Raw genomic sequence first — 23,269 nt, 5'->3', positions numbered from 1 at the left:
GTCTACAGACATTTTCAGGGGCCAGAACTGGGGTGGGTGCTATTGGCATCTCATGGGTAAAGGCCAGGAATGCTACAAAATATCCTACAAAGCACAGGACAGCCCCACAACCAAGAATCATCTAGCCCAAAATGTCAACAGTGTTGAGGCTGAGAAAACCTGCCCTAGGAACACAGTGTTTTCAAAGGTGAAGGCCAACCCATAGAAGAGCTCATGGCATAGTCAGCCATCTAACCACTGCTTAATAACGACCACATCCTGTGCTAAATATAAAGAATATGGATGTATAAAGACTGACACATGGTCACTGCCCTCAAAGAGTTTACAGTCTAGTAAGAGAAAACAGACGTGGAAAATAGAACAAACAGCATTCATTAAGTTCTTGACAATGTGCTCTGCACTGTGCTAAATGCCTCCAGTACCTCTGCTTCCAGCAATGGCAACCTAGGTTTCTTAGATCCACCCTGCTACTGGGAACAATTAGAAAAGCTGAACTAAACAGCACGCACAGACACACACACACGCACGCACACATATCTCTCTGAAGGCATCAGAGGGACACTATGACTGAGAATATTTTGGGCCAAGGTCTGGAAGAGTTGAAAGGCCAAGAGATTAATAAATTGGAAATAACTGAGTATGCTAAATGTTGAACACAACAGCAGACTGTACACTCAAGTACTTAAAGAATATTTACCAAAACTGACCTTGTGCAGGGCCAAAAGCGAATCTCAACACATTTCAGAAGATTAAAATTGAAAAGTATGCTCTTTAACCACAATGGAACAAAACTAGAAATCAACATAAGATCCTAGAAGATTCCCCTAGCTGGAAATTAACCAATACATTTTTAAATAAATAAAAAATTGTGATTCAAAAAATTAGAATGAAAATTAGAATATATTTTAAACTGAAGGATTATAAAAATTCTACACATCAAAACTTATCAAACATAGCTAAAGCCATGGACAAAGGACAGTCTGTAGCCTTAAATACATATATTAGAACAGAAGATGAGCTAAGCATCCATTAAGTTAGAAAATTTTAAAAGCTGCTAATTAAACCTAAAGAAAGCAGGAGGGACGTAATAAAAATAAAAAGATAAACTAACAAAGATGAAAACAGAAAATACAGAGGAACAAAGAAGCCAAAAGTCATTTCCTTAAAAAAACTAATAACATTTATAAAAGGCTAGCAAGACTAACAGAGAAAGCACATGCACAAGCAAGCATACTAATGACCAATATCAGGAACAAATAAAAGGACATCACTACAGATCCTGCAAACCTTAGAAAGATCTTAAAAAGATATGACAAATCACTTTGCACCCGTAAACTTAAGATACAGGTGAAAAAGACAAATTCCCAGAAAGACACTACTTAACTGCTGCAAGAAGAGATTTAAAAAATTGAAGATTTCCACATATTTAAAGAAACTTAATCCATATTTCAAAATCTCCTCAAAATGAAAACTCTGGATCCCTATGTCTTCAACAGTAAAGTCTACCAACACTGAAGAAAATAAAAACACCAATCTTACACAAACTCTTCTACATAATAGAAAAAGAAGAAAAATTTCTCAACTATTTTATAAGGCTCAAACTCACTAGTCATTAGGGAAATACAAATTAAAGATACAATCATATACTGCTATGTATCTACTACTAGAATGGCTAAAAAAAATAAAATGACCACACCAAATGTGGGCAAGGATATGGAGCAGCTAGAACTCTTATACATTACTAATCTGAAAAGAGATGAGAAAAGTGGGCAATCCAATTTCAGAGCTTGAGCACCACATCACTGCTCTAAACTGTAAAATACCGTTATCTTGTAAGCTTTGGGGAAGACCATATAGAGTATACCGCAACAACAAAGTAATAATTCTACAAAAGAAAGCAGCAATGTAATTCAGCCAAATCCATGTCAAATGACCAAAGATTACTGTTTCCAAGATAATGTTACCATGTATGAAAAATCAGAAGAGTATCATTATCTTACTGGGACTGCCATGTGAAAGAGCCTATCAAAGTTCATTCATTCATATGGCTTACATATATCTAAACTTCATGGAAGCCAGTCTGTGTACATAAACCAGTTCTCAAGGGAAGCCAGCACAGCATAGTGGAAAACTCAAACTCAGGAGTTTGACACACTTGTGTTGATCCTAGCTCTAGCTATTTATAAGCTATGGCACCTAAAACTATGCCTTTAACCCAATAGAAACTCAGTTATCTTTTCTTAATATGAGGGTAAGTCAAAAACATACACTAAGAGCCTAATATAACCACAGAAGGTGGGAAACAAATGTTAGGTCCCTCCTCTTTCCAAAATTCTTGGTAGAAAGTCCTATGCCTCCTATCTGATTTGTATGACCTACAAATAGCTCAGTCATTATTACTAAAAACTTAACTCTCTCCTAGATCTGCTCCCAACAGCAACCCAAGAACTGACTGGCAATTACATCAAGCAGAATTTAAAGAAATTAGCTACAAGATCTCCATTCCATTTGTCTGAATACTGGCCCCAAAACATACTCGAACTTCATTGTTGAGATAGCTTATTTTTTCAGATTATGCCAAGTTCTGTATCACAAGATATTCACTTACCATTATCTAAGAATAACCTTCTATACTTGAATCTGATGTTAAAATAATGCAAAAGGATTTCAAATCTGAAATATTTAATATCTAAAGCTATTTGCCTCCTCTTTGGTGTCTGTAGTAAAAGGTGCCTAAAGGCATATCTTCAAGCTATGAGCAGGAAGACAAAAACCTGAAATTTACTCATTTTTATCCACGATGCCAATTGCACCCTTTATCACCAGTGAGGAAAAGGTACCCAGATCACTTGGGAAAAGAGAGAGAAGTGAAACACCAGCTTTTGTAGCCCAGCTGTTGCAAACTGGATAGGAGAAGGATGGGACGAAGTCTTGCTGACTGATGAGCTACATCCATCAGGCTAATGAAACGCTGACGGCCATATGGAGGGAACGTGAAGTGGCCAAAGTGACTTCACTTGCAATCCTAGGACTTCACATACCCAGGAGATCTTGTTGAAAATGGCGGACTCTGTGTCTCTCTGAAATTTCCAGGTCAGGGCGATTATCAGAAGTCTTTTTCATCACATTTTCCTCAGAGGTTATAAAATGGAAAAATGATGTAGGGCAGTGGAGGAAGATGGTAGCCACAGTGCTCAGTCATCTGTCAATGACCATATTTTAATGGATGGAAAGAGCATCACTACAATGCAGGCCCAGGCAGGCCCCAGGGCTTTAGTTATCTAATTTAGCAGGTTAACTATAAACTCCTTAGTATCTGTGCCTTTTTCATCTCTGTATCCCATGGGACTAACACCCAGTAGGATTCAATAAATATCTGCCAAAGAAATGAATGGTTCTTACAGATAGCCAATAAGCTACAATTCTGGACTATTTTTAAACAATCCCAGTTGTCTCAAACAATACTGATGGCCCTCTAACTTCCTTTTTAACAATGAATAAACATCACAATCCTGCAAAGACATCCCCTGCCGTTTTGAATGACACTACTTAGAAATCTGTGGGGGGAAAGCATGCCCTTTTTCTTTCCAAACAAACCTGTGAAGTCATGCTATTTTACTTGACAAAATAACCTACGGCAAAGGATTTTTATTACCTAAAAGAGCATCTGATATGATGGCAGCAACAGGCTGCGGGCACAAGTTAGCACCATCTCTCCTTCAGTTAATGCCTGACTGCAGTTACGGTTAAGTCATCCGTCCCTGTGTCGTGTAAAATTACACTCAGAGCCTTCCATCTTCCTTTATCTAAGCGACACGTTACATATTGCTGGTCTACTTTTAAAAGCTGTGACAGACAACTCCATTTTCCTATCCTTTGCAATGGCCTTTGGAGCAAAAACAAAGCATGGATATTTCAAAAGATGATGGTTTAACAGGAAGGACAATAACACTTTTATAGTAAACCATATCTCTAGAGTGTGGAGTTTTATAAAAAAGAAAAAAAAAGTTTAATAATGCTACCTACTGCTGAAGTCCTGGAAAAGCCCATGAGAATAGCATCCCTCACTCCCGTAATACCACAGCTGATGACCAGTTTAATTAGCTAAATGTAGTAGTGCTAAGCCAATTCTGCACGGTGCCAGAGTTTGTGCAAAATAATGAAGGCAATGGTTTACTAAATTTAATAACCTGATTCATCTTATAAAAAATTAACTTTATGACAATGTTTAAATTGAACCAGCTTAACTGCATGGAGGTGGCAAGGGTACATTCAAAAGAATATTTAAAGCTAATAATATAAAGAAAATAAAGGAAGACATTTTAAAACAATGGGTTGCATCCATTTTCTAGCACTTGTTACATCTGATCCAATCGGGAAAATTAAGTGGCTGTGGAGGTTTAATATCTCGCTGTCTTGAGTTTCAAGCTTTGCATACAGACATTAAAGTCGCTTAAAAGGGAAAACACCAAAAAAAATACTCAATACCCACTTGTATTACACTGGTTTTCATCCTCTAGAATAGAGGTTACAAACTGGTCATCACAGGATAAATAAAATCATGGACCTGTTTTGTGTTGTGTGGCTCTCACTCGGTCTCCCTTCCTCCCTTTCTTCCTTCCTTCCCTCCTCCTTCCTTTCTTTCCTCCCTTTTTCTCTCCCCCTCTCACTCTCCGTTCCTTCCTTCTTTTCTCCTTCCCTTCCTAATATGAATTACTTGCCAGTATTAAATAATGGAGGAAATCACATATCCAAAGGTAGATGTCCAACTTCTCTGAAAAAGCTTATGATGGGAGCATACTGGGCCCCCTGTCCTATCTGGAGACTATCAGGTGGGCCAAGGAGCTGCTGCAGACTAGGGATGGGGTTTGTGCCCTCCTGTTGGCCACGGTCACCACCCACAATGCTGACATTACCTGCCAGGCCTCTGCAGGCATTTGATGCTCAGATGCACATGTTCTGCGGAATATTCCTGCCAGAGACAATGGCTTAAGCCTTTCCACAAAACTGCCTCAATCACAATGTTCACATCCGAACTGCGGAATCTCAAAGAATGTTTCACCCGGACCTGTTTGGGATTTTATTTAAGCTATGTCAAACCCCACTCTGTCAAGCATGAGAAGATCAGGATGCTAGCCACGCCTTGGAAGACCTGGCAGCAGACTCAGCTTTGAAAAGACAGAAATGCAAGGGTAAGGACGCAGGGATCTGCAGGAATTTGGATACACGGTGCAAGTTTCTTCACTCACCTTCTTTGCATTCCCCACATGTCACTGCGTGGTAGCAGAAACTACTCTGGGACCAAAGGACATAAAAATGAACCAGTCATGCAAAAAAAAAGGCAAAGTGCACGGCAAAACAAGGTTAATGGTTGGTGAGGGGCCCATATGAATGAAGAATAGGGAACACAATGGGAGATGAAACCCCGCACACCAAGCTAAAACTGTGGGACTATTTTGCAGGTGGCGGGGAGCCTGTGAACGAATTTGAAGAGAGAGTAGCACTATAAATTATCATTATTATTATTTTATCCATTCAAGATATCTCTGGTGGTCACACAGAAGATGAACTGGCTGAAGACACTGAAGCCTTGTGACCAGCCAGGAGGGGAAGAGGTACCCTCTTATGTTGAGCAGCTAAGGGGATAAATTAGGAAACCGTCTGAGAAGCAAAAATCTACAAAGGCTGATGACTGCCTGAGTCTAAGTTTGAGGGAGGATCCAAGGTCTCTGAAGATGCCAGCCAGGCTGTGGGTGAGGTTTACCCAGTCCGGGAATAGAAAGGAGGAGTAGATCTGTGCGTGGTGGTGGAGAGGGATGAAGCAGCGGCCACACCCACTGAGACTCACTGGTACGCTGGTGGGTGGGGACACAGTGACAGATTCCTCAGGCACAGAGAACATCAGGGTGGGAACCCAGGCCCCACAAATATGAACAAAGCTCCCACTCAAGTAGGAGCTAAGAACAAGGCCATTTTTCCCCCATGGTAGCAAGGTTCCTTCTGGTTTGAGTTTTTTAATTTTCTCCATATTGTGGATTTAGTTGGGCAGTGTCCCCATTTACCGTAAATTATGGTTTTAATTATCATTTTTATTAAGATGCCCAAAGGAGTTGGGGCTTACAACACCCGTAATTTCTAATGGGTTGTTATTATTAATTTATAATTGTGAAACACTGGAGACACATGTTACTTGTAACTGTACACAAAAGACCACAGAGATGGTGATCCCCATCCTGCTGAAGAACATACCACCAAAGCAACCTTTAGGAACCAACCAACAAGTTGCAGAATCTTCCAGCACAAGTGGTCTCCCTCCCTGGACATCCACTGTCACATATAGAGCAAGAAGATAAGCCTAAAGCTGCCTTTCATCTTGAGTTCAGATTTTGGGACAATTCCAATTTGGGGACAATTTTTGTGTTAAGAAACCACTAGCTTTAAGAATGTGAGTTTCTCCAACATTCTCCCATAAGCACTAGGACTATACTTTCCAAACTGATCTGATTAATATAAATGAAATTATGGTGACACGACATTGACTACGATAGTGGAATCTAACTCTCCCAGGGCATTTCAGATGAAGTTCTAGGACATACAGTCACCACAACTCTAAGGTCAACGCCACAAGTGCAGTGACCAGACAATCCATACCGCTGTTTCTGTAGTTATCTTAACCACCTGAATGATCCAGAATAGTCCCGAGTTACAAAGAGTTAGAAATCGCGCTCGCTAAACACTAGCCACAGCTGCCAACTCTTAAGAAATTATAAAACTATACAGGTCTCCCCAGAGAAAAATAAGTCATAACCAGCCCTGCTTTTAAATGTATGCGTTATCTACAGCTAGCAACAAGTACCACACAGAGGCTCCTAAATACCACTTACAACATAAATAGGTCTCAAATATAAATATTTACCAAAGAAAGACACCAATTCAAGAGACGAGAATACAGAAGCAGGAAACAGTTGTTTCACGTGGAATATCTTTTTGAAATATCACCAGGCTACATTTCCGTGCTTTGGGCAGTATAATGCTGAGACTGTAATGTTTTGTAAAGCTATATAATAAATTTCAAGTGACTGCCTGGGATCTCTCAAGAGGCAGGACTGACCCCCCCCAGGCTGCCTACTGGTGCTGCCACTGAGCGGGTTGAGTAAGTTCTCATTTGACCTGCCAGTGACAGTCCAGACTCCACTTGTTAGGAATCACAGTGAGAAAGTGCCCAGAGATTACAATTAACATGGTCCTATGCAGCCCCGATGAAGACAGATTCTGAAAGGACAAAGAAACTGAGCAGTGTCCCTGTCAGTAAGGGTGTTGGGGAACCAGGCAACTGCATATAATAATGGAGGTGGGGTAGGGGGGTGGAATACAAAACGGCTCAACATCTGTGGGGGCAACTGGGCTGTATCTATCAAATTATACACAGACATGCCCTTGACCCAGGTATTCCACATCCAGAAATTTATCCTACAAATATATTTTTCCACACGAGTAAAAATACGAGAGGAATATTCAACAAGCACTGTTTGTAACAGCCAAAAACCTGGAATCAACTGAAATGTTCAGCAATTAGGTTAAATAAATTACATAGCACGCACAGAACAAAATAGTGTACTGCAGTTAAAAAGAATGAGGTGAAATGATATGAAGATACAAGGAAACATCCCTATATTATATGATTAAGAAAAAAAGTCTCGAAGTACAGAATAGCATGCACATATGACCCTGCTGTTGAAACACAAAGAGAGGGGAGGCAGGTGCTTAAATATGGACTAACATTGTTTTGGCAAGAGAGCCATTTGTTGGGGCAAGGAAGACTTTATTTTTTATTTTTTTGGTGATGAAGATTGGCCCTGACCTAACACCTGTTGCCAGTCTTCCTCTTTTTGCTTGAGGAACAGTGGCCCTGAGCTAACATATGTGCCCATCTTCTTCTGTTTTTTGTATGTGGGATGCTGCCACAGCATAGCTTGATGAGGGGTGTAGGTCTGCACCAGGGATCCGAACCTGTGAACCCTGGGCTGCCAAAGCAGAGCACACCAAACACAACCACTGCGCCATCGAGCCAGCCCCAGGAAGACTTATTTTGCATTTGATAACATCCGTGGTATTTCAATTTTTAACATATGTATGAATGCCATTTATAGTAAGAAACTAAAAATAAAAAACTAAATGATATCTAATTGATAATTTATAGGTCTTTACAAATTTTACCACAGAGAAATCAAGGAAACTAGGAATGGAAAGACAGAAACCTACTTCTACTCTGAACAATGTATTTTCTGAGCATCCTGATTTTTAGAGAAGACCATGGAAAGAAGGTGAGGAGGAGGACACGGAGGTGTGTTTATGTGCTGGCCACCATGCCGGGTGCTTCATGAAATACATGATCTAATTCTAGGGTACACTTCACAGAAACCCTATGAAGTGTCATTGTCATCATCTCATATATGGGAAAACCAATAATCCCAGAAGCTATGGGACTCCAAGATCAGAGGGCAAAAAAGGAAGCAGATCCCCAAGTGATGTGACCTGAGTTCAAAGCAGGTGTCCTCCCACCCCGATCCAGCCCCCAAACCACCACACACTCACCATGTGGGGTTAAAAGCACAAGCCAGGAGCTCCTTGAAGGCAGGAAAATCCAACTTGAAACAGTGCTCACCAGCCCATTGTCTGCTAACTGTATCTGTTAAATATGACTTACAGAATTTCATAGGTATTCTTTGTGGATATTATGTCATCACATCAAGGCAAAGGATTTAAGCCTCTTCAGTTACTTTACACATAAACATACTTAATTGTATGGAATCTATCCCCAAACAGTGATGCATTATCAAATTATCTTTTCTCTCATTTAATACTTCATCGTGGGTCTCAGAATTAACACCATCCTTTACTTTCACAAACCTTTCTCTGTGTGAGGCCTATGAGACGGGGTAACTAATCCACAGAAATGAAATTGCTCTCCACATTCTCCAAGGTCAAAACTTACAATGCAGACTTAACCCCACCTCTACACTTTCAGTAAGTTATCTTACAAGGGACCATCTTAACACCATAGCTGTTACAAGATGTACTCAAATTTTTTCTTTATTTTCTAAAAGGCTTCAGTGCCAAACTTTAGAGGACTATCTTTATTAAAGTCAAAAATAAAGACAATGCCCCCCGCATAAGAAGAAAGTAATGCCACACTGGATTTTTCTAACAAAGTGCACATGGCACATTTATAAACTTGGCCCTGATCCCCAGGAAGAAAAATAAAAACAGGACGAAATAGGAGAAACAAAAACAAAGGCTTCCTAGTAAAAAGTTGTAAAAATCCAGCTTATTGGATATAGAGACCACGGCGTCCCTTTGGGGCTCTCAACAAGATACAGCTTCTTTCACTCGCTGGAATTAATACAGGAGAGAAGATGATGGCTCTATAATTTCAAACCCAGCACATGCTGTTTGGCTCAAGTCAACGTTCTTTGGAGGGCAAGCCATTATAACTAACAAATCACACACACACAGTGTCACCTCTTCTAATTCCACACTCACAGCAGTATCTACTAAAAGAACCAAAGTGTTTCTGCGTGGTTAGAAGTGGAAAGATTTACCCTGAAGTTTGGCCCTGTTGACTTTGATGGATTAACTTATAGCCACTTCAAGAGGAGAAGAGAAGGCAACTCTGAATCTGCAAGCACGCCTGTATTATATTACTGAGTGGTTCATTGTTTTCACAGCTGGGCCAGGATTTCCTTTCAGGACTGCAGCCCCCGTTACTCTGTCGTCTGCTCAAGACAGGGTTCTTTATGATTTAGAGCAAACAGGGCTGCCACGAAGGTCCTGCACCCGCACTTGTCCAAAAAGAGACCCCTTTTACTCTCTTAACGACCAGCGGGTCCACGATCAGCCTGTCTCCCAATGCATTTTCCACTCCATTGAGAAGTGGTTAGGAAGGAGTGGTTTTTTAAAAAGTAACTTCTCCATTCCATTGAGAGCTCCCAGAAATGAAAAGCCTGCTCCAGCCTACATCTTCAATGTTGGCAATGTAACCACCTTTCTAATTCAAGCCCTTTTTTAAAAAATTTCAGATCGACCTTGGCTCTCACCTTTTAAAAAGTGGCATAATACTTTGCCTCTTGAAAAGATTAAATTCTTTATGCTCCCAAAGTCACGTGGATGTGCTCAAAACACCAGGCTGGGAAAGTGCGGCACTGTTCTGAGGCTCCCTTTTAAAGGGTCCAAATTGACTTTTCATTCTCCATTGTTTATAACTTTTTAGGATGCAACTTCTTGGAAGTATGACTTAAATTCAGTCATCGAAGCTGGACGCAGGGAGAGAGTTCCATTAACTTTGTGCTCTCTGGGTCCACCATGACCTGTACATTTAAAATCAGTGACTCCTACAGCTCCTTCTTATGAGGAAACAGAATTAGTAACTGGACAATTACCAGGACTGCTTAAGAAGCAATAACTACTAAAATGAAAAATTTGCTTAAAATGTACAAGGGGGCTGGCCTTGTGGCTCAGTGGTTAAGGTTGCACACTCTGCTTCAGCAGCCCAGGGTTGTATGGTTTGGATCACTTATCAAGCCATGCTGGGGGGGCATCCCAAATGGAAGAACTAGAATGACCTACAACTAGGATATACAACTATGTACTGGGGCTTTGGGGAGAAAAAAAAAAAGAGGAAGACTGGCAACAGATGTTAGCTCAGGGCCAATCTTCCTCACCAAAAAGGATTAAAAAAAGAAAAAACATACAACAAGGAAACAAAAATATACAGCACTTTAAAGCAAATTCGTTTAATGCAAAAACACTTAAAGGATAATTCTTACCTTGTAGTCATTAAGAAAAAAGAATCCCTGATCATCTATATAACCCAGATCATCCCCTTATACAATCCTTAATAGAATTGCTTTTTTACGTTTTATAAAATCTAACGGTAGCCTGGCTGTGTGTGTTTCTGTTGTTCTGTTTCTTTAAACACAAACGCTGACACCATCTCAATTCAACTTGAGAATATTTAAAAAAAAAAAAAAAAAGAAAGAAAGAAAGCTGTAAGTTTCCATTTCTGGTGAGTCTCCCGCAATTAGTCAAACAGCCCAGAACAGCCCCGGGTGGAAGGTACCGGCAAAACTGGCTTTCAGAAGAAGTACATGAAACTCTTCACTTTACTTCCTTTCATGAGCCAGGATGCATAGAACAAAGCACAGAGAATCATTACTAGTCTGATGCTTACCTTTTTGATATAACACACTCATTGATTACAGCACCTAGGGCCCCGAGAGACATAATTTGTAAAAGAAACTCTTTATCACTTTTTAAGCTATCTGAGAAGATCTGCCTAAACAAAATCAGACTCGCTCCAAAGGCGGAGAGGGGAAGGAGTATTTAGTTTGGGGTTTGATAACATTTTGTTTTGGAATACTATGACGAGGGATTGGTGAAACATACCAATTTGAAATCTATACCTCTCGGGAAACATGTAATCTAAGCGTCAGCTGTGATCAGGCACCTGCTTGGCATGAATGTCAGAGAGGCGCACAGTGCTCCCAGCTGAGGCCGATTTTGCCTGACTCCTGGAGACTCAGCCAGCTGTAAAATTGTTTGGCTCCCCTCATGCAGCTGTTGCCTCTGGGCCAAGAGGGTCTCGGCAGAAGTCCCCACATAGGTAATATGCCCGAGTAAGGATTAGGCTTAACTTCAATTCAAAAAGGAGAGAGAGCGTTCTTAGTTGGTGGAGGCATCTGAGCCCCAACAGGATTCTGGCTCGCAAAGAGCTACTGTTCCAACTGCATGCCTGGAGGGGTCTCAGCTCCCGGCAGTGGGAGCCTATGCAATTGGGGAGCAGCCAGGGAAGATTCCAATGGAGATTTTCCTCCCCAGATTAGACAGCTTGAGGAAGCGTGCTCGACTAGATTCTTTATTTGGCTCAAACATGCAAGCTGCCTCTCAAGCATATAACGTTTTAGAGGCAAAGTATACTAGATTTTCCTCAGTGCTTTGAAACAGATATAGAAAAGGAAATAAACACGAAATCAAAGAATCTCTGGGAGGAAAAACAGATCAGGAGTATTACTGGTTGTTATGGACTGAATTGTGTCCCCTTAAAATTCATATGTTGAGGGGGCCGACCCCATGGCCGAGTGGTTAAGTTCGTGCGCTCCGCTTCGACGGCCCAGGGTTTCGCCAGTTCGGATCCTGGGCACAGACATGGCACCGCTCATCAGGTCATGCTGAGGTTGCGTCCCATATAGCACAAGGAGAGGCACTCACAAGTAGAATACACAACTATGTAGTGGGGGGAGTTCATGGCCTTTAGGGATAAGAAGGAAAAAAAAAATGATTGGCAACAGATGTTAGCACAGGTGCCAATCTTTAAAAAGAAAAAACTAAAAAAATTTTAAAAAATTCATATGGTGAGCACTAACCCCTGATGTGACTGTATTTGGAGACAGGGCCCTTAAGGAGGTGATTATGGTTAAATGAGACCATAGGGTGGGGCCCTGATCCAATAGGACTTGTGTCCTTATAAGAAAAGAGACATCAGGGATGTGTCTACACGGAGGAAAGATCATGTGAGGACACAGCAAGAAGGGGCATCTGCAAGGCAGAGAGAACTCAGGAGAAACCAAACCTGCTGACACCTTGATCTTGGACTTTCAGCCTCCAGAACTAGGAGAAAAAAATTCTGTTGTTTAAGCTGCCCCATCTGCGATATTTTGTTATAGCAACCCAAACAGACTAATACATTGCTGGTTTTGACCAGATCAGCTCTGTCTAAAAGGAGAAAAGGCAAGGCCAGCACTGTGGCCTAGTGGTTAGGTTCGGCGTGCTCCACTTCAGCAGTCTGGGTTTGGTTCCTGGACACAGGCCTACACCACTTGTCAGTGGCCATGCTGTGGTGGTGCCCCACATACAAAATAGAGGAAGACAGACATAGATGTTAGCTCAGGGAGAATCTTCCACAGCAAAAAAAGGGAGAAAAGGCAATGTCCCCTATGCTTCCTGGCCTCAACTACTGGGAACAAGATCAAAGGATCTGTGTCATCTTTAAATGGGGCAAATAACTGAGGTGGAGTAGATGAGACTTCTGTTGGAAATCTAACTTCTCCCTGGAGTTTCTCTTGAGAAAACTCAAAAACATATCTGCAAATGAAAGAGAGATCTAGGACCTTGCTACTCAAAAACTGGTCCCTGGACCAGCAGCAACCTCACCTGGGAACTTGTTAGAAAGGTAGATTTTTGAGCACCCCCCAACCTGCTGAGTCAGAGACTCTGAGTGTTGGGCCCAGCAATCTGTGTTCTAATAAGCACTGCAGGGGACTCAGCTCTTGCTCAAGGTGAAGATCCTATGGTCTTGTTAATGCCCAGAACTCACCTTCTCTAGCAACACACATTGTCTATTGCTTCACAAGTAAACACTATGTGAACATCACATTCTCATTTAACCCTCAACACCATGGGTATATGATGCTCTTATCCCTATTGAACAGATAGGAAAACTGAGGCTCAGAAAAGGCAAGGTCAAATAGCTGGTATGTTGGAAGGGTAAAGACTAGACTCTAGGACCTGAGGCCTCTAAAGCCCCTCACAGCTTCCTCCTTGGCAAAGTCCGTCCGTTTTCTCTCGGAACGTTGGTCCCCCCTCACCACACCTCCTCTTCTAGCACCATCCTAGCAGGGCGACTCTTTGGAGTCAGACAGACTTGAGTTAGAATCCTGCCTCTGCCACATTCTGGTAACCTTTGAGCCTTGAGAAGGATGCTGAATGTTCTAGGTTGAATTGTGTCCCCCCACCTCAAAATTCATATGTTGAAGTCCTGAGGCCCAGTACCTCAGATTCTGACCTCATTTGGAAAGACAGTGTTTGCAGAGGTAATCAAGTTAAAGTGAGGTCTTTAGGGTGAGCCCTAACACAGTATGACTGGTGTCCTTATGTAAAAGGGGGAAATTTGGACACAGGGTACACATGAGGAGAACGCCATGTGAACATGAAGATGGCCATCTACAGCCAAGCAGAGAGGCCTCCATCAATTCCTTCCCTCACAGCCCTCAGAAGGAACCAAGACTGCCCACACCTTGAGTTCAGACATCTAGCTTCCAGAACCATTAAAACAATAAATTTCGGGGGCCAGCCCAGTGGCACAGCAGTTAAGTTCTCACGTTCCGCTTCGGCGGCCCAGGGTTCACCGGTTCGGATCCCAGGTGTGGACATGGCACCGCTTGGCAAGCCATGCCGTGGTAGGCATCCCACATATAAAGTAGAGGAAGATGGGCATGGATATTAGCTCAGGGCCAGTCTTCCTCAGCAAAAAGAGGCGGATCGGCAGGAGTTAGTTCAGGGCTAATCTTTCTCAAAATAAATAAATAAATAAATTTCTGTTGTTGAAGCTACCCAATCTGTGGTTCTTTGCTATGGCAGCCCCAGGAAATTAGCATACTTAACTTCTACAAACCTCAGTTTCTTCATCTGCAAAAGGGCAATATTAAGATGTCTTCTTACAGGGCTGTCAGGAAAACCAAATAACTACGCAGAGTTCTTGGCAAGTAGCGAGTTCTCAATACATTAGGCTTATTAATGTAGGATTAGCTAAAATGCTTTCCATTTGATTTATATCTCAAATTCTCCCATGGAAATCTAAAATTCTGTACAGGAGACTAAATAGAATAAATGAACCTTCGCTTCTCTAGTAGCTATGCTATTCAACAATTAATCACTGGTGCCCCAACTCCTTCCAAAAAGTATTTAAAGCAGTATATAATAAACACCCACAATACAACATAGGAATTAAAAATAACATGAAAGTTGGTGGTTGCTTGGAGCAAGGGATGGGGTGTGGTAGAGAGACTGACAAACTGCCTGGGGCAAAGAGACAGGAGAAAAATTTCTGTGGAGATGTAAATCTTCTCTATCTTGATTGGGGTGGTGGTTTACCTGGGTAAACACACTTGTCAAACATGATTTATGTGTACAATTAAAATGTATGAGTTTTATTACATGTAACTTATACTTCAAAAAGTTGATCTAAAAAAAAATTTGAAAATGTGTACTCATATTAAGAAAAAAAAATCCTGATCTACCAGAAATCTGAAGCCAGCTGGTTATTTACTTGGGCATTTACATGTTAGTGCTGAGCTTCCTGGCAACCAAGGTAAAGAAAGGAAATAGAATACTTTATAATGCCCCCTTTATTAAATGAAAGAAAGCATACCAATTCTTCAGGAGAGATGAGCTTTGTTTTCTTAACTCTGAAATTTTATCAGAGGAATAGCTATATGAGAAACCTGTGTTAATAAAATAAACCAGGGGTTGGCAAACTTTTTCTATAAAGGGCCAGAGAGTAAATATTTTGGGCTTTGCAGGCCATATGGTTTCTGTCACAAGTACTCAATTCTGCAGTTTTAAAATAACGTGAAAGCAACCACAGACAATAAGTAAATGAATGAATGTTGCCGTGTTCCAATAAAACTTTATCTACAAAAAGAGGCAGGGAAGAGCTGAATTTGGCCCACGCTCCATAGTTTGCTGACCCTTCAAATAGACAAGGCACTTTTAACATTCAATTCTAAGGTGACCTAGAGCCAAACAAGAACAAGCATGGAAGGATGGAAGGACATGAAGGTGACCTTGACCTCTAGATTGTCTATGAAAGAAAACATTAATAATTACAACAGCCAAGTTCAGAACCCATGTGGATAACAACCACAGAAAATTTAATTTTAGACAGTTTACAAGATTCTATGAAAGTGTCTGTAAACAGAATCTCGTTAAAATAAATATAAAACAAATTTTTAAAGTACTCCATCTGCATCAAAATCTTATTACACTGTTTGTTTCACCCCGAATTTCATTCAACTTACGATAACTGCATTGGCTTTCCATTGCAAAGCTGGATGTTTAACTATAAACTACATCCTGCCTCTCCCTTTGTGTGTAAAATTGACAAATGTGTTGTTTTTGGATTCCAGAATTCTGGAGAAAGCCAACTTAAAATGAATTAAGATGACTAATGTGTTGATTCTGTTTCCAATCCAACAAAATGTTAATGTAAGAATCCATGTCATATGATGCTATGTGTTTTAGTTCAAATTTAACATCAAATATTGAATAAGGCAGTTTCTAAGTAAATTACTAAGCTAAAAATATTCTTTCAGCATAGCGAGAACTCCATCTTGTTTAAATAAATGGAAATTTGAACATCTTTGCTCAGATCAGCCTAAATAAGAAATTAGAAAAATGCAAACCTCCATTACAGTCAACAGTATTGATTCTGTCTTTCTGTAGAAAGTAGCACAATATTGTATATCAAGGAGAAGGATTCATTTAAAGTGATTCACCCACAATCATGACTTCAAGCAATCTTCTACATGCAACAAACACTTAAGCAAAATGATGCTTTTCTGGTGTGCCAGGTAAGTAATCATATCCAGGGTGAATGATCACCAAGACACCATGAATATGGTTGTGAGACTGACAACCCAACTGCCTTTGAACATGCAGCTACTACAGGGTATCTGGCATTACTAGTTCTTTTGCAGAGTGATAATGTTTTTACAAATGTTTGCGTTGCATTTACTTAACATTTGGCTGAGGAGTTCCTATGGTTATAACACACTGCTACACAGTTTTCTCTTAAGTAAACTAACATTAGTTTTTCATCATGTAATATTTAAGTAATTTCTATTTCCACAGAGGCAGTAACTATTACACTTTTAAGAGCTGCTGGAAGAGTTGCAAAGCCTGAATTCAATTCCACAAACATCTACCATGTACCTTCCATGAATAAGACACTAAATGTCAGGTCTCGAACATTCAGCTAATTCTAATATCAAAGCTTTCTACTTTTTGTAAGTTAATTACATTTACTGACCACCAAAAGAGGAATTTTAATAATTATCTTCAGTGTGAAAATCAAATCTATTAACAGATTATAAAAGAAGAAAGTCAGTAATTAGGGGGCCCCATCTTTCAAAAAGGAAGAAAGAAATTTAAAATTTTATAAGGAAGAATTTAGAAATCCAGGATCTAGAAATGGAAACTACACAGAATATATGTATTTTGCCCCTAGGTTTTAGATTCAACTATGACAGGCTGTCAGTAACTGAATTTTTTTCATTACCTGCCATTTATTTAGGAAATTTCCATTGTTTAGCAAAGGGTAATTCTGAAATCAATGATACTTTATTAATTACATGCTGACAAATTTCCATCAGAAAAGCAACCATTACAATAAAAAGTCAACGTAAACATCTCTAGGCATATTTTTATTTCTAATTCTATTTAATTCAAAAAGTTTTTATGAATAAATGGACTCTCTAAAACAAGTATATGTATTTAACTGCTACTAATGATTATAATTCCTGAAAAGTATCAGGATTTCTTAATTCAGCATCCATGAACTCTCCTTCCCTCTCCTCCAAAATTGCACACAAATGCCTGGCTACGAATACATTTATTTTCCCCCAGTGGAAAGAGGCCAGAGGTTCCAGGACATTCTCAAAGGAGTACAGGACATACACACAAAAAGGTTAAAATCCAGTGGCCTGGAATTTTTTTTCTAAGCAGAAAGCTGTGAAAACATTTTGTTTGTTCCTCTGATAAATAGAAAGAAGTCAAGGATTGTGTACAGACAAAATAGACTGTCTCAGAACAAGTGCATCCATACAACCCTACCATCTCAGCATCAGAAGGAGACCTTAACCGTTACGAACCCAAAGCCCTGCTCAGCGCTTAAACTGCCTCCGCAGCATCCTCAATAAGCAGCCACCCAGCCAATGCTTAAACACCTTTGTGACCAGGGACTCATTTGTTCGAGGCAGGCTGTTCTGTTATTGGAAAGCAGGCGATTCCCCACTTGGTTCCGAATGGGTGATAAAAACAAGACAAAAGAGCAACTACTTCCGAAAATCATTTGCCCTAAAAGACTAAGTTCCACAGGGGTAGGAATATTTTGGTCATTGGTGTATCCCCCCGGTTCCTAGAACAGTGCTGGGTACACAGTAAGTGCTCAATTTGTCAAAAGGATGACTCATTGAACGACTGCTATTCATCTGGGTAGCATCAATAATAGAAAGCAACACCTCTTTGATAGCACAGCTCTTGTGGGTTGAATTGTGTCACTAAAAAATGTATGTTGAAATACTAACCCCAAGAACCTCAGAATGTGACTTTATTTGGAAATAAGGCCTTTACAGAGATAACCAAGCCAAAATTAAACCATTATTTGGGCTCTAATTCAACACGACCAGTGTTCCTATAAAAAGGGAAAATTTGGACACAGAGACAGACACACATAGAGGGGAGATGTTGCGAAGAGACAGAAGGAGAATGCCAAGTGAAGATGGAAGAAGAGGCTGGAATTAGGCTGCCATGAGCCAAGCAGTATCTGGGCCTGCCAGAAGCTGGAAGAGGCAAGCAAGGATCCCTCCCTAAGGTTTCAGAGGGAACAGAGCCCCGCCAACACCTTGATTTTACACTTCCAGCCCCCAGAACTTGGAAACAATAAAGTTCTGTTTTTCAATCCCCCCAGTTTGTGGTACTTTGTGACAGCAGCCTGAGCAAACGAATACAACCGTGGATGAGGTGAAAGCCCTAGACTTCAGCACAAACGGGAGCTGCCTTATATTTCTCACAGTCTTTGAACCTTTAAGGGGACCCCATGATGACTGTTCTTTTCGGGGCACAAGAGATCTGAGTAATGGTGCAAGGGGTGGACTGTATTGGGCTCCTCTCATACACATTTCACATTCCCCCCTCCCATGTTACTCCAGCTACTGCTGCAACCACAAATCACGTGCAGCTTTCAACATACTTCACACAAACACAGTTGGACAGCCTCACCTGGGGCTGCAGTGTGTTTCCCTCTATTCGCACTGTGGAGTTTCTCTGACACTGCAGCATGAGATACCTGCAGAAACCTGCCTGGGACTCATACATGTGCAATCCTGAAATGCTGGGGCATTAACACCTGTGGGGCTTTGCTGGTCTGATGGGAATGGGAGCCAATGGATAAATGCATTCCCCTTTTACCCCACAGGCAGGTGGCTCTAAGATGCATTTCATAAAGCTCCTCAGAAATTGCCCTGGAACTGAGCACAGTTCCCACAGCACTGCCCAAGTCAATAACACATCCTTGCATCATCTTTTCCTCCTTCTTTATGTGGTCCTCCCATCCCTTACTCATGTCCTCCGAAATCACACCCCATATTATCTACAAACAAGTGTTTGCCTTGGGTTATGCTTTTGGGGGAACCCGAGCTAAGACAAAAACCTCTTAAAACATTTTCAATACAGAAAACTTACTACCTTCATTTTTATAAAACTTGAATCATGAGAAAAGTCTCCCCCTGAATCGAACCAGTTGAATGCTGCTTCCTTGTGGAATTCTGTCCATGGTTGCGGCTCTGTCCCTTGAAGTAAGCCAGGTCTACCTCTCTCCTGGATAACTATCGCAAGAACGAATTTATGTAGACCTTTTCTTCTACCAATTAACCCATGGGTGCCCCTAGGATATGATTTGACAACTTTGCCAGCCCTTAGCTTGTGCACGCTCTGTCCAGAAATGAACACAAATATTCTAGATGCCATCTGATCCCTGGGCTGTTTACCTTTCTTTACAACAAACTATGGAGGTTTCAGCCAACCAAAGATATAAACAGGTTGTCTACAACAGAGGTTTTATTGTTGCAAATGTTAAGGGTTGCAAGAAATGTTGTATGGTAGAAACTTCTTTGAGCAGCTGTAGGTAATAGAGATGCCAAACGATGACTGCAATTCAGAAGCCCATTTTCAACATTTGCTCCCCTTTCACATCAGTGGAGTGGCACATTAAGCACTTTACTCTTGCTCTCCCGCCGCGTGGAGCACATGGTTTTCGCAAGCTTGATTACGGTCTATGGCAGTTGGGTGATTGCTACTGAAGTCAAGCAGACGCCTGCTGACATCTCAGAGTGGGCTCCCCCAAATGTGTTTTATTATTATATGGGAAAAATAAACAATTCTGAAAAATACTCAATCAAGAGATAGGGATTCTTACCATATCTTTATCTCTTGGAAAAGTGCAATTAAACCCAGAGACATTTACCCTTTTTTAACTTTTCCTTGTTCTCCTGTGTCAAAGGTAGGAAGACCAACACTCATAAGGAATTTGCACATGGATCCCACTGAAAAGTGCCAGATTCAGTCTTATTCTCCTTTCTCCTTTGGTTTTCACATCCTTATTTTGAGCCAACCATATCCTGTACATCTTTACTGCTCAAGTGAGTTCTAATTAAGCATTATAAAAAATAAAACAAATTAGTTGCATGTTGTAAACATCCGTCGGCAAGTATAATAACATGCTTCTTAATATGAGAAGTAAATTTAATAAAATTAAAAAGAAATATTTCACGGAAGACAGAATAATTAAAAGGCATACTGTGATGTCAGCAAAACTGGGTTGGCTCCTACAGGATTATCAGAGGGCGTGGTGTTGCCTTGTGATATTTTGCAATTCTTCTACAGTGCTACCATCAGCTCTCCTGAAGATGGTGGAGTAAGCCATTCAGACAGTCAGCCAACAACCACCTTCCGGACAACTTTCATCATTTCAGCCATTTAGAAAGCTGGTCTGCTCAAAAGAATGCCCATTTCCCTTAAGCGAGGCTGTCTCTCCCTTTAACAATGGCTCGCTGACCTGCTCTGTGCTTCTCACTTCCTCTGGTGTTGTTCATGATGTTCACGCACTATGGAAAAGGTTTAGGTCTCAATGGATATGGAAAAAGACAGACCTGCTTTAGTCTGCCTGTTCTGCTAAAAATATGGATACTGTCCAAGTGGAGTACACAAGACCATGGCTTTGCAAAAATCCCTTTTGCTATCCATTGGCCATTTCGTACACCACCAAAGGGCAGTCGAACAAAAGAGGCAAGTGTTTATCGAACTCCCCGAGTAGAACAGAGACTGTGACAGTTGTGGAGCTGTCCCTCAGCAGGTTGGTTCATGAATTTAAAACTCGAGTGATTTTTCTTCCCTATTTCATACAAGGGTGCATCTTAAACTAGCTCCTCTCCACCTCTCAAGAAAAACTGTAACTGTCTCTGCGTTGGCATACATATGAAATTGTACATGATAAAATGTAAAAAAATAAATTTAAAACCTAGTCCTAGAAACAAAACAATGGATAAAGCCACTCTTGGCCAACAATCCAAGGGGACAGACATCATGCTGGGTGCTTCCCTTTCATGTCATTGAATTCCCACAACTCTCTGAGGTTGGTGTCTTGGTAGCCACTTCACAGACCAAGACTCAGGGATTACGAATATAGTCCAAGCTCCCAGAGTTAGCAAGGTGGAAAGTATAGAAGGAAAACAAAAGTGTGTATCTAGTTATCCAAGAAAAGAACAAAGGTTCACAATCTAAAAGAAAACTAGGTAGTGGACAGTGGATTCACATTTATGCTGCAGTCTAATTTTCCCAAGGCTGAATAATTTTAACTACACTAGCTTTTTACTTCTGGAGGAGGGGAAAGGCAGCTTTCCCATTTCAGATGTGCCTTTCTCAGTGAAGGGATCTCCATTTGTGTTAATGTCCTGGCGCCTCCCTTTTCCCCTCACTTATTCGTGTCCAGGGGAGGCAGTGCTCCTTATGTGATTAGGAAATCAAGGAGTGACAAGTGGGCACGCACAGCCCTGCCTTCCCTCCCCTCTTACAGACAGCACATCCATGTTCTGATCTGCTGCACTGTGCGAGCTGCAGGGGTGGGCTCAGCCCTCGGGGAGGTCTGGTGGGATCCACCACTGACCCATCACCATCTCTAATTCTGGTGGTCAGGATTAGAAAGCCCACCGGCCCACAGAGACAAGATTAGAAAACCCACTAGTCCACATATAAGCCACATTCTCCAATAGCAGCTTGATTAGTCATTAACGTGATGTTTTCATCTCCCATTTGCCTTATCACTTGTCGTATTTCTCAACTAGTTCCTAACTTGGGAAGGGAAAGTGTGTTATTTGTTGGGCCCTTCAAAGCCCAACACCTCTTTATGGGCTAACAGGCCCATCTGTGCTGAGATTTCTCTCGTTAGAGTAAAAAGCTCTGTGTTCCTCAAGTCTCTGTAACTTAAGAAGAATGTGGCTACACATTTCAAAACAGTTTAGGACTTATAAACGGATGTGATATAACAGCACATTATTAGGTTTTGTCCCCTAGACCCAAAGGGTCTACAAGTCACATGATTAAGACTAGACTAGTAGTAGACTTTACTAGTAAAGTCTATCGTGAGAGAGGTGTGAGAGTGAATACCCAGGTACACACTCCGGACACAAGATGCTTTTCCACCACGTCCTGGGAGTCGAACAAGCCTGTTATAAATTTGAATCTATACTAGTAGCAAATACTTCTTTTTAGCTATATGTTATTCCTTGTTTCATTTAATCACTACAATTTTTAAAAAGCATAGGCATATCACAAAATCCCAGGCTTTGTAAAAGATTCCATTATAAGAGTAATCATTATTGAACCTTTTAGCCCAGATGTAATTTCTTACATGTTACAACAAGTTTGGCACGCATTGTGAATTTCAGCCAAGGTTGATAAAGTTCAATAACTTGGCTAACCAACCATGTGTACTACTCATTATAGAAGTAATAAATAGATTCATCAAAATGGACATGAAAAAGCCATAAGAAAATCAGATGCCATTTCCAGCCTGCCTCATAAAAGCACCTCTTGGACTTTAATGTAATTTTATATATAGTTATCACACCTCCCCATCATTCAATACCAGGAATATATAAAACAATCACCTTCCCACATTTGCATGCTGAATAAATTCCGGCTACAAAGGCGAATTCTCTATTCTAGAGATCTCAAAAGTCACATAAATGCTCACAGGCTTATGTGTTCAACTCCTAAAGGAATTCATGTCAAGTAGAAAGGAATCAGATAGACACGCCTACAAATCTCATTTTCCTTTCTGTTATCTTTTGGGGTCAGTTTTAGTGGAAGTGCTTTTTTTTCAGTAATACTTTCAGTCTAATTATTCTTTGGGCCTATTGATAATTGAAAAATTAGTAGCAAGAAAGCAAGCCTGATTTAGATCAAAGTCACAGATGGCAGAAAGAAATCTCAGTTCACAGAATGGAAGAATCTCCTATAAGCAGTGTACAGAAGTCAACAAAGCCGGCCTCTAATATCTGAACACAATTAACACAATTTCCTTTATTGGGATAATGAAGCTTGAGCAACTGCACAGTTGAAAGTCCAAATTCTCCTCACTGTGTTTCTCTCTTTTATG

General features: G+C 40.8%; 1 protein-coding gene across 11 annotated transcripts in view; it reads right to left on the bottom strand.

Moving 5' to 3' along the window:
- WWOX (WW domain containing oxidoreductase) overlaps nt 1-23,269 on the bottom strand; it is a 934,084-nt gene that overhangs the window by 885,304 nt on the left and 25,511 nt on the right. The gene's annotated exons all lie outside the window — the stretch shown is intronic.

This window comes from Equus asinus, chromosome 28 (assembly GCF_041296235.1).
Source record: "Equus asinus isolate D_3611 breed Donkey chromosome 28, EquAss-T2T_v2, whole genome shotgun sequence".
Taxonomy (NCBI): Eukaryota; Metazoa; Chordata; class Mammalia; order Perissodactyla; family Equidae; genus Equus; species Equus asinus.
Note: the sequence above shows the minus strand (reverse complement) of the source record. Positions and strands in the feature narration are given on the sequence as shown.